Source organism: Hyaena hyaena, unplaced genomic scaffold (assembly GCF_003009895.1).
Source record: "Hyaena hyaena isolate Hyena2069 unplaced genomic scaffold, ASM300989v1 scaffold_6, whole genome shotgun sequence".
NCBI classification, from domain to species: Eukaryota; Metazoa; Chordata; class Mammalia; order Carnivora; family Hyaenidae; genus Hyaena; species Hyaena hyaena.
In genome coordinates this window covers 6,388,141-6,400,955 of record NW_024080638.1, presented here as the reverse complement: position 1 = coordinate 6,400,955, position 12,815 = coordinate 6,388,141, and the positions used below count along the sequence as shown (strand labels likewise).

General features: G+C 37.4%; 1 protein-coding gene across 6 annotated transcripts in view; it reads left to right on the top strand.

Moving 5' to 3' along the window:
* Positions 1-12,815, top strand: part of PTBP3 (polypyrimidine tract binding protein 3) — a 113,820-nt gene that overhangs the window by 87,030 nt on the left and 13,975 nt on the right. The window lies entirely within an intron of this gene.

Here is a 12,815-nt window from a genome sequence, read left to right as displayed (position 1 = left end):
AAACCACCCAGGTGCTCCAGGACCATACATTTTAGATTCTAATTCTAGGAGTGCCTGGGTGGCTGAGTCGGTTAAGTGTCCGACTTCAGCTCAGGTCATGATCACACGGTTCGTGGGTTCGAGCTCCACATCGGCCTCTGTGCTGACAGCTAGCTCAGAGCCTGGAACCTGCATCAGATTCTGTGTCTCCCTCTCTCTCTGACCCTCTCCTGCTCACGCTGCCCCTCTCTCTCTCTCTGTCTCTGTCTCTCTCTCTCTCTCAAAAAAAAAAAAAAAAAACATTAGAAAAATAGATTCTAATTCTAGACCTACTATTTATGATCTGTGTGACTTGGGGCAAATTGCTTAACTGCTCTACACTTTTGTTTATTCATATGTGAAATGAGCATGGGATGCCTGGGTGACTCAGTTTGTTAAGCATCCAACTCTTGATTTCAGTTAAGGTCATGATCTCCCAGTTTATGAGTTCGAGCCCCATATCAGGTTCTGTGCTGATAGCATGGAACCTGCTTGGGATTCTCTATCCCTCTCTCTCTGCTCCTACCCTGCTTGCTTGCTCTCTCTCTCTCAAAAGTAAACATTTTTTTTTTACATAAGCTATTTAAAATAGAATATTTAAAAGAATTTTTTTTAAATGCAAGACTTCATGCTAAGCTGCAGAAATCAAGCCAGTTTGGTAGTGTATTAAGGATAGATATATGATTTACATTAATGGAACAGAATACAAAGTCTAGAAATAGTCCCATATGTATATAATACATCTCTTGATTTTTCAACAATGTAAAATTCCAAGGGAAAGAAAATCTTTCCAGATGTTATTAGGTAGATATTTATACTGGAAAAAATAAACTTTTTTTTCTGTATCTCATGCCATGCTGACAAACAGACTTTCTTGAAATGGATATTTAAACTTATAATGTAAGATTTAAACCTATGCAGAAGAGGTTATATACAAACCCAATGATAACCATATATCAAAAAACCACTAATAAACATTCAAAGAATAAAGAGGAAGAAATCCAAGTATATCACTAAAGAAAATCAGCAAAACATGAAGATCAGAGAAAATCAGGAACAGCCACAAAGTAAGTAATAAAATGGCAATAAACACATATCTATCAATAATTACTTTGAATATAAATGGACAGAATGCTCCAATCAAAACAGGGTGACAAAATGGATTAAAAAACAAGACCCATCTATATGCTGCCTATAGGAGACTCATTTTAGACCTAAAGACACATTCAGATTGAAAGTAAAGGCATGGAAAAACATCTGTCATGCAAACAGATGTCAAAAGAAAGCCAGAGAGTAACAGTACTTACACTGGACAAAATAGACTTAAATAAAACAAAGACTGTAACAGACAAATAAGGATGCTATGTAATTAAAAAGGGACAATCCAACAAGAAGATATAAAAATTATAAATATTTATGCACCCAGCATAGAAGCACCCAAATAACTGAAACAGTTACTAATGAACATAAAGGAACTACTTAATAGTAATACAGTAATAGGAGGGGACTTTAACACCCCATTTACATCAATGGATAGTTCATCTAAACAAAAAAAAAATCAGTAAGGAAACAGTGGCTTTGAAGGACACACCGGAACAGATGGATTTAACAGATACATTCAGAATATTCCATCCTGAAACAGCAGAATACACATTATTTGCAAGTGCACATGAAACATTCTCCAAAATAGACTACATATTAGCCCACAAAACAAGAAATTCAAGAAGATCAAAATCATACCATGCATCTTTTCTGACTATAATGCTATGAAACTAGAAGTCAACCACAAGAAAAAATCTGGAAATACCATGAATACATTGAGGTTAAATAATATGCTAGTAAACAATAAATGAGCCAACCAAGAAATAAAAGAATAAATTAAAAATTACATAGAAACAAATGATAACACAATAGTTGAAAACCTCTGGGATGCATCAAAAGTGGTTCTAAGAGGGAAGTTTATAGTAGTACTGGCCTGCCTCAGGAAGCAAGGAAAATCTCACATAAACAACCTAACCTTATACCTAAAGGAGCTAGAAAAAGAACAACAAACAAAGCCCAAAACCAGCAGGACAAAAATAATAAAACATACATAAATGATAAAGAAACTATAAAACAAAACAATAGAACAGGTCAGTGAAATCAGGAGCTGGTTCTTTAGGGGGAAAATATCAATAAAATTGATTATTCTTTAGTCAGACTTGTCAAGAAAAAAAAAGACACCATATCACAAATGAGAGGAGAAATAACCAACACCACAGAAATACGAACAATTGTAAGAGAACGTTATTAAAAACTATATGCCTGGGTGGCTCAGTTGGTTGAGCGTCCAGCTTCAGCTCAGGTCATGATCTTGCAGTTCATGAGTTCGAGCCCCACATCGGGCTCTGTGCTGATGGCTCAGAGCCTGGAGTCTGCTTCAGATTCTGTGTCTCCCTCTCTCTCTGCCCCTCTCCTGCTCATGCTCATGCACTCTCTCTCTCTCTCAAAATAAATAAGCATTAAAATTAAAAAAAAAAACAACACACGCACACACTGCATGCCAACAAACTAGACAACCCAGAAGAAATGGTTAAATTCCTAGAAACATATATAACTATCAAAACTGAGACAGAAAGAAATAGAAAATTTGAACAGACAGTGATCAGTCAAGGTATTGAGTCAATAATCAAAAACTCCCAACAAACAAAAGCCCAGGACCAGATGGTTTTTCACAGGCAATTTCTATCAAACATTTAAAGAAGAGTTCATACCTTTTGTTCTCAAACTATTCCAAATAAAAAGAAGAGGAAGGAAAACTTCCATATTTACTCCCTGAAACCAAAATTATCCTGATACCAAAACCAGATAAAGACACCACTAAAAAAGAGAACTACAGGCCAATATCCCTGATGAACATGGATGCAAAAATTCTCAATAAGATACTAACAAACTGCTTTACACAATACATTTTTTTAAAAAAATCATTCATCATGATCAAGTGGGATATTCCTATATCACAAGCGTGGTTCAGTATTTGCAAATCAACATGATACATCAATAAGAGAAAGGATAAGAACCATATTATCATTTCAGTAAATAGAAAAATCATTTCACAAAGTACAACAACCATTCATGATAAAAACACTCAACGAAGTAAGTTTAGAGGGAACATACCTCAACATAATAAAGGCCATGTGTGAAAAACCCACAGCTAACATCATCCTTAAGGGGGAAACATTTGAGCTTTTTCCCCTAAGGTCAGGAACATGACAAGGATGTCTACTGTCAACACATTTATATAACATAGTACTGGACGTCCTACCCACCACAGACAACAAAAAGAAAGAAAAGGCATCCAAATTGGTAAAGAAAAGTAAAACTTTTTTTTTTAATGTTTTATTTGTTTCTAGGAGAGAGAGAGAGACAGCGTAAGCAGGGGAGGATCAGAGAGAGAGGGAGTCACAGACTGAAACAGGCTCCAGGCTCTGAGCTGGCAGTCAGCACAGAGCCCGACGCGGGGCTCGAACCCACGAACCGCGAGATCATGACCTAAGCGAAAGTCGGACGCTTAACCGACTAAGCCACCCAGGCGCCCCAAGAAAAGTAAAACTTTTAATATTTGCAGATGGCATAATACTACATATAGAAAACCCTAAAGACTCAACCAACAAACTGCTAGAACTGATCACTTTAGTAAAGTTGTGGGATATAATATGAATGTACAGAAATCTTTTGTCTTTCTGTACGCCAGTAATGAAGCAGCAGAAAGAGAAATTAAGAAAACAATCCCATTTACAATTGCACCAAAAATAATGTAAGATATCTTATGTAAGATACCTAGGAATAAACTTAACCAAAGAGGTGAAAGACTTATACTTTGAAAACTTAAATATAAAACACTGATGAGGGGTGCCTGGGTGGCTCAGTTGGTTAAGCAGCCGACTTCGGCTCAAGTCATGATCTCACGGTTCGTGGGTTCGAGCCCCACATCTGGCTCTATGCTGACAGCTAGCTCAGAGCCTGGAGCCTGTTTCAGATTCTGTATCTCCCTCTCTCTCTGACTCTCCCCTGCTCACACTGTCTCTCTCTCTCTCTCTCTCAGAAATAAATTTTAAAAATTTAAATCAATAAATAAAAAATAAAACATTGATGAAAGAAATGGAAGACAGCACAAAGAAATGGAAAGATATTCCATGCTCATGTACTGAAAGAACAAATATTTTTAAAAGACTGTCCTACCCAAAACAATTTATAGATTTAATGCAATCTCTATCAAAAACCAACAGCAGTTTTCACAGAACTAGAACAAACAACCCTAAAATATGTATGGAACCGCAAAAGACTCCAAACAGCCAAAGCAATCTTGAAAAACAAAAGCAAAGCTGGGGACATCATAATTCTGTACTTCAGGTTATAATTACAAAGCAATAATAATCAAAATACTATGGTACTGGCATAAAAATAGACACATAGGTGAGTGGAACAGCAGAAAAAAACCCAGAAATAAACTCACAATTGTGTGGTCAGTTTTCCACAAAGCAGAAACAAATATCCAGTGGAAAAAGACAGCTTCTTCAACATACAGTGTTGGAGAAACTGGACAGCAACTTGCAAAAGAATGTGTGTAAACATGGAATATTATTCAGCCATAAAAAGCGAAATTTTGCCATTTCCAATGACATGAATGGAGGTAGAGAGTATAATGCCAAGTGAAATAAGTCAGACAAATACCATATGATATCACTCATGTGGAATTTAATATAGAAAACAAAGGAAAAAATAAGAGGAAGACCTCAATAAACAGACATTTTTTTTAAGATTTTTTTTTTTTTTTTTTGCTTGCTGTTTGGGTTCGTTGTTTTGTTTTGGGGTTTTTTGGTAATCTGTTCACACCCAACATGGGGCTTGAACTCACCACCCAAGCTCAATAATGGATGAACTTTTTTTTTTTTTATGCATTTTATTTATTTCTGAGAGAGACAGCACAAGCAGGGGAGGGTCAGAGAGAGAGGGAGACACAGAATCCGAAACAGGCTTCAGGCTCTGAGCTGGCTGTCAGCACAGAGCCCGAGGCAGGGCTCGAACCCATGAACCGCGACATCATGACCTGAGCCAAAGCTGGACGCTTAACTGACTGAGCCAGCCAGGCACCTGAACTCTTTTTTTTTTTTAAGTTATTTCTTTATTTAGAGAGAGTACATGGGAAGGGCAGAGAGAATCCCAAGCAGGATCCAAACTGTCAGCACAGAGCGTGATATGGGGCTCAAACTCACAAACTGTGAAATCATGACCTGAACCAAAATCAGAGAGTCAGTCGCTTAGCTGACTGAGCCACCCAGGCGCACCCCCCCAACACTCTTTTAGAGAACAAACTGAGGGTTGCCAGATGGGGTGTGGGGGTGGGTTAAATAGGTGATGGGGATTAAGGAGAGCACTTGTAGTGATGAGTGAGCACTGGGTGATGAAGGGAATATCAGTGTTGAATCACTGTAATATACACATGAAACTAATATTACACTATATGTTAACAGTGCTTGAAAGATAACATCAAGAAAATCAAAGGCAGGGGCACCTGAGGAGCTCAGTCAGCTAAGCATCGACTCTTTGAGTTCAAGCCTTGTGTTGGGCTCTGTGCTGACAGTACATAGCCTGCTTGAGATTCTCTCTCTGGGGGCGCCTGGGTGGCTCAGTCGGTTAAGTGTCCGACTTCGGCTCAGATCATGATCTCACAGTTCATGGGTTTGAGCCCCGCCTCAGGCTCTGTGCTGACAGCCAGCTCAGAGCCTGGAGCCTGTTTCAGATTCTGTATCTCCCTCTTTCTCTGACCCTCCCCTACTCACCCGGTCTCTCACTCTCTCTCAGAAATAAAGCATTTAAAAAAAAAAAAAAAAAAAAGATTCTCTCTCTGTCCCTCCGGCGCTCTTGCGCGCACTCTCTTTCAGAAATAAATAAATAAACTTTAGGGTGCCTCAGTCATTTGAGTGTCCCAACTTTGACTCAGGTCATAATCTCGCAGTTCAGGAGTTTGAGCCCCACCTCAGGCTCATTGGTGCCAGCCTGTCAGCACAGAGCCCGCTTCAGATCCTCTGTCCCCCTTTCTCTGCCCCTCCTCTGTTTGCGTTCTCACAAATATAAATATTTTAAAAAATAATAGAATAGAGAAGCACATTTAATAAGGAAATCAAAGGCAGGATACAGACTTGAAGAAAAACCTTTGCAACACATGTATCAGACATATTAGTTATATCATAAGTTATATAATGACCTTTTATAACTCAGGAAAAACCAAGAAAATGTGCAAAAGATTTGAATAGATACTTTACAAAAAGTGGTATATGAATGTCAACAAACACATGAAATGGTGCTCATCTCCAGTCATCAGGGAAGTGGAAATTAAAATCACTGTAAGATAGCGCTACATGCCCATTAGAATGGTTACATTTTATAAAGTTTACTATATCAAGGATGTGGACCATCTTTCACTGGTGTACTGTGTTGGTGACAATTAAAATTTAGGTAAGACCACTTTGGAAAAAAGTTGGAGAGTTATATGTGTGCCTCCATTATGACCCAGTCATTGTACTTGATCATTTTACCCAAGAGGAATCAAAGTTCATGTCTACACAGATACTTGTGCAGAAATGTTCATAGCAATTTATTTGTAATGACCAAAATCTAGAAATATTTCATCACAGGTGAATATGTTAAACAAAGTATAGTTTGTCCATGTGATGAAATAATAATTAAATACAAAGGAATATATCAGTAAGGAGAACCAGATTGTTCAAATGAAAGAAGCCAGACAGAATTTTATTCTGAATGAAAGAAACCAATTTTTTTAAAGAACATCTATTATATGATTCTGTTCATGTGTAATTCTGAAAAATGTACTAGTCTATAGCGACAGAAAGCAGATCAGTGGTTACCTGGGGACAGGGTGTGGAAAGAGGGGGATTGCCAAGGGGCACAAGGAAATTTTTGAAATAATGAAATATTTGTTATCTTGATTGTGATGATAGTTTCACATGCTTTAAATATATGTCAAAACTTTACATAATCCCTTTTAAAAAAGAAAAGTGAGTCCTGTCAATTTTAGTCTAATGCTGACAAAGCTCTCCAAAACTTCCTTTTTCTTTCAGAGTAAATGCTCACATTCTTACATTGGATTGCAAGGCCTGATACCATGCACTCCAGTTTTACTTTTTAAGTATCTTCTTTAATGCTTTCTCCACCCCCACCACCCTGTTCTTTCTGCTCACCAAACTGACAGTCCCTCCAGTTTATAAAACATTTTAAGTATGTTCCCACCTCCAGATTATTCCAGTTATTTCCTCTGGAGTACTTTTCTCTCAGGTGTCCTCCATTTTCTTCATGCTGCCTTTGACTTACCCGGATGAGCCCTCAGTGCTCCTAATTTTTCCTATTCTATTCTATTCTCTTTTTTTTAGTGTTTTTTAATGTTTATTTTTGAGAGAGAGAATGAGAGGGGGAGGGGCAGAGAGAGGAGGAAACACAGAATCCAAAGCAGGCTCCAGGATCTGAGCTATCAGTACAGAGCCCAACACTGGGCTGAAACTCACAAATTTGAGATTATGGTCTAAGCCAAAGTCAGGCACTTAACCGACTGGACCACCCAGGTGCTCCTTAAAATTTTTTTAATCAGGCAACTTGCTAGTATCATTTTATAAATATTCTTTTAGATCAAACCGTAGGTAACTGTAGACTTTTTTTTTTATGTTTATTTATTTAGTTTCAGAGAGAGAGAGAGAAAGGGAGCGCCAAGTCGAAGAGAGGCAAATAGAGATGGAGAGAGAATTCTGCACTAGTAGTGCAGAACCCACTGTGGAACTTGATCTCACAAACCATGAGATCATGACCTGAGTTGAAATCAAGAATCAGGTATTCAACCGACTTAGCTACCCAGGCAGCCCAACTTTCTATTCTTTCTTACAACTCAGATGTGCCATCTGGGTTCACTTACCTTCTGCCTGAACAATACTTTCCAGTATTTGCTTCAAAGTTTTCAAATTTTTGTTCAAAAATGTCTTTGTTTTGTTGTCAGTTTTAAAAGATACTTTTGCTTACTGTGGAGTTTCAGGTTGACAGATGTATTTCTTTTTCTTTACATTCAGTATATTAAATCATTTGATGATGTTCTGGTTTTCATTGTTGCTCTTAGAAAGCTGTGTCAGCCTAACTACTGCTTTTTTCTCTCTGGCTTTTCTTCAGACATTTTCCTCATCTTCGATGTGTTGTAGTTTCAGGGTGTTGTGTCTGTGATGTGTTAATTCTGATTGGAGCTTCCTTTAGCTTCTCGATTTGATGGGTCATTGCCTTTTATTGTTCTAGAAATTATCTTTTCATATCTTTTCCCTTCTCATTATTTCTTTTCTTACTCTCTAGAACTTTGATTTGACCTGTTACACCCTCTTGCTCTATTCTGAGTGTCTCAAACTTTCATATTTTCTACTTTATCTCTCTAAGCTGCATTCTGAATAATTCCTTAGGGCCTAACTTTGATTTCACAAATGGTCTTTACTTTTGTCTAATCTTTTATTAGATTAACTCTGATTAGACAAAGCTTGTCCAGTAATTTAGATTTCAATAATTATGTTTTTCATTTCTAGAAATTTTATTTTGTCCTTTTTGTGTGTTCTGCCCTACAGGTATTTTTTAGCATATCTTTTATTTCTTCAAGCGTACTATTTAAAATCTTGATCTGATAATTCCCGTATCTGTCTATTACATTTTTCTTTTATTTTTGAAGCGAGTTATTATTTTACTTAGAGAATTAATTAATGAGTTACCTGAGGCTTGGGATTGTGGTATGCTCCTCCAGAGAGAATATGTTTGTCTGCAACATTAGAAGCTCTGTGTTTGGGACCATTTCAGTCTAAATCTACAACTTCATTAATTTTATTTTGGACTTCTAAGAAATGTGAATTTGAGCTTCAAATTGGCAAAGTTTGCTTTTGGTTAGGCCTTTTCAGGAACTTTTTTGTCCCTTCTCTGCTAGACACAAAGTCACCTTTTCTTGCAGTCTTGTCTGAGGGTGAGAAGGGGAGGTTATTAAGGTATATGCTTCCAGATTAATGCCATAAAGGTCATCTCTTGACTTCCTTCCTGGGGCCAATCCTGGAATTTTCGTCTTGTCTACTACCCCATGAGGCTGACAAAACCAAAGCTCAGTTTCTTGGGGCTTGGGTTTTGACCTCATTATTCTTTATCATCTTGTAGGCTGTTAGAGTTTTTTAAAGATCTTTTCACTCTTCCAGCATTTTCTGCATGAAGGTTGGTCTGTTTATTTAATCTGCTGCTGTATCCACATTTTTAAAAAACATAATTACAGTGCACTATTTTTTTTTTGTAGTACACATTCTTTGTAATATTTTAAATGGCTCTACATTTTGTCTAACAACTCATAAGTTAATCATTCTCCAATTTGGGTATTAAGCTTATTTCTTTAGGGTTTTGTTATTTTAAATATTAGTGACAAACTGATTTCACAGGTAAAAATGTTAATAATTTTTATTGCCTTAATTGCTATTATGGTGGTACATTTTCCAGATGTAAAATATCCTTAGTCTTTTTTTTTTTTTAAGAAAGAATCTTTTTTTTTAAATTTTTTTTAACGTTTTATTTATTCCTAGGAGAGAGAGAGACAGCATGAGCAGGGGAGGGTCAGAGAGAGAGGGAGTCACAGACTGAAACAAGCTCCAGGCTCTGAGCTGGCTGTCAGCACAGAGCCCGACGCGGGGCTCGAACCCACGAACCGCGAGATCATGACCTAAGCGAAAGTCGGACGCTTAACCCACTAAGCCACCCAGGCACCCCTCCTTAGTCTTTAAACTCAAGCCTTTTTCATAAAGACACTAACCCATTATCTAATGGTTTGCTAAAATGTTTCTGTTTCTGCTTATTTAAGGAATGTATATTTATAGAAACTATCAATGATTCTTTTGTCAAATTTTAATAAATGTTCTTATTAATCATCTTTTACTTGGAAGCAATTACTCAAAATTTATCCCTGTTAATTATTTGCCAATTCTTTTATTTATCACTATTTAACATTCTGGAATGCTTACCTCAAAATTTTTCCTCATTTCTCTAAAACCTACTAATAGTCTTCTGCCTCACAACCTCACAGCCCCCTACCATAGCCATCTGTATTAGTCTTCTTGTGTGTTTTTAAATGTTTGTTTATTTTTGAGAGAGGGAGAGAGCATGAGCAGGAGAGAGGCAGAGAGAGAAGGAGACAGAGGATTCGAAGTAGGCTCTGATTGCCAGCAGAGAGCTTGATGCCAGGCTCGAACCCAGGAACCATGAGATCATGACCTGAGTAGAAGTCTGACACTTAACCGGGTGCCCCAATCTTTTTGTATTTTAAAAATACCTCGTTGGCCCTCCCCGCAATCTCAGTGGTTTACAGCAATTAACATTTATTTCTTTCACACCACTGACATTTATGCAGCTGTGAATCCGTTCTTGCAACACTCCTTCACATGTATTTGTGATCTAGGGCCTAGGTTAAAAGTGTCACTACATTTGAGACATGGCGTTCTTGTGCCAGAGAGTAAAAAATTGGAGAGCTGGTGTAAATCTATAATGACTCTTGAAGGTTCTTTATAGAGGGGTGATATGTGTCATATCTCTGTGTACTCATGATTCAGTGCAATGAGAATTGCATAAAGATGTGTGCGAATCACAGTACTCGCCAGAGTTATATGGAAGGGATAAGTAACTACTTGGCAAAAATAATTCAACCTACCATATAGCTCTTCATATGCTTAACTTTCTAGCACAGATTTTCATAAGTACTCATATCCATATTGAAACCTCTTTGTTAAGCCTTCCTCTATGCCTTAAATATAGTTATTTCTGTTGTAAAAATGATCATTTTAGGAGCATCTAGGTGGCTCAGTTGGTTAAGTGTCCAACTCTTGATTTTGGCTCAAGTCATGATCTCATGGTTCCTTTGATTGAGCCCCGCAGCAGTCTTTGCTCTGGCAGTATGGACTCTACTTGCGGTTTTCTCTCCCTGTTTCTGTGTCCCTCCCCTACCCTCAAAGTAAATAAACTTAAAAAACTTCTTTAATCATTTTTATCTGTGATCTTGAACCTACTTGAGTATAAGTTGAACACGGACAGTTAGTTCTTCCTTAGCACTAGAAAAATGCATGACTCACAATGTGCAGTCAATAAATAAATTTTACGTTTCTCTTATTTCATCACTTAATTCTGTCAGTTATCTCATTTTGTGTATCTCCACTCACTGTCAGTTCTTCCTGCCAGCTCTATCCCTTATACATAGTCTTAATGACTGTATATTTTCTTGAGTTATTTTAATAAATCACAACTACATATTTAACAGATTCTGTTAACTATTTTTAATGAAAAAAATAAACTTTTGGGGTTTTTAATTCCTCTGGAAAATACAGCCTACTCATTTCTTCCCATAAGTATGCCCATCACCCTATCGTTAAAAAGGAAAAAAAAACCTTTCCCTATGACTGTTAAAATCTTACTTCTCACTATTGCTCAGAAAGTTCTTTACTTTTTATGTTTCTTACTCCCTTTGACCTGCTGAGCCCCTACCCACTTAAACAGTGTTTCTCTAGACCCTGAGAGGTTATAATTCACTGTTTTGTTTTTTCTATTTCTAAGGCTGTTCTCTTTTTTTTAGAGTGTTTACCTTCTTCCTCTAGCACTTAAATGTACTAATACTCTAAGGTTCTTTTTTTTTTTAATGTTTTTTTTTTATTTTGAGAGAGAGAGAGAGAGACAGCATGAGCAGGGGAGGGGCAGAGAGAGAGGGAGATACAGAATCTGAAACAGGCTCCAGGCTCTGAGCTAGCTGTCAGCACAGAGCCGGACGCAGGCTCAAACCCATGAACCATGAGATCATGACCTGAGCCGAAGTCTGACGCTTAACTGACTAAGCCACCCAGGCATCCCACTAAGGTTCTATTTTTAACTCTATTTTTTGTCTTATGTCTTTTTTAAAAAGTATAACTCTCGTGTGTATGGCTTTCACATTTATTTCTACATAGATGATTTACAAATCTGTGTCAAGTTTGCCTTCTCATTTCCACTTGTGTGTTACCATCACCTCAACCTTGACATGTCCAAAACCAAATTGTCTTGCTACTAGTATTGACTTCTCCATTGGAACTAACTCCTGTTTTTCTTGATGGTCACAGTCCCTAGGCTTCTGGAGAGAAAGGAAGTAATACCAGCATTTGCTTAGCATCTGGTGTGCAGTAGGCACCGTGCTTTTCTTTTTTCTTTTCTTTTCTTTTCTTTTTTCAAATTTAAGTGTTTATTTTTGAGAAAGATTGAGAGCACAAGCAGAGGAGGGGCAGAGAGAGAGGGAGACAGAGGATCTGAAGCCAGCTCTGTGCTGCCAGCACAGATTTGGGAGCTGGAACTCCCAAACCATGAGATCATGACCTGAGCCGAAGTCGGATACTTAACCAACTGAGCCACCCAGGCACCGTGCTTTTCAATTACATAATGTCCAGCTCAAGTTTTACTTCCTGAGAAACCTCCAGACAATCACAGTGAATCCTCTGTATTTCCTTCTTAGGCCACTTGCAGTACATTTTTGTTTAAGCCACTAGATCCTCAGTATATAAATCTTCTGTAAATCATATTATTATAAGAATTATATAGTTCATAAAATTTTAGTTTGTAAGCCTTTCAAAAGCAAGGATTTTTATTTCATATTTTCATTACCACGGTCCCTTCTAGGTACAGGACATTTTAGTAAGTATTTGACATAGAAATTCTCTAAAATAGAAATAGCGCTCTAAATA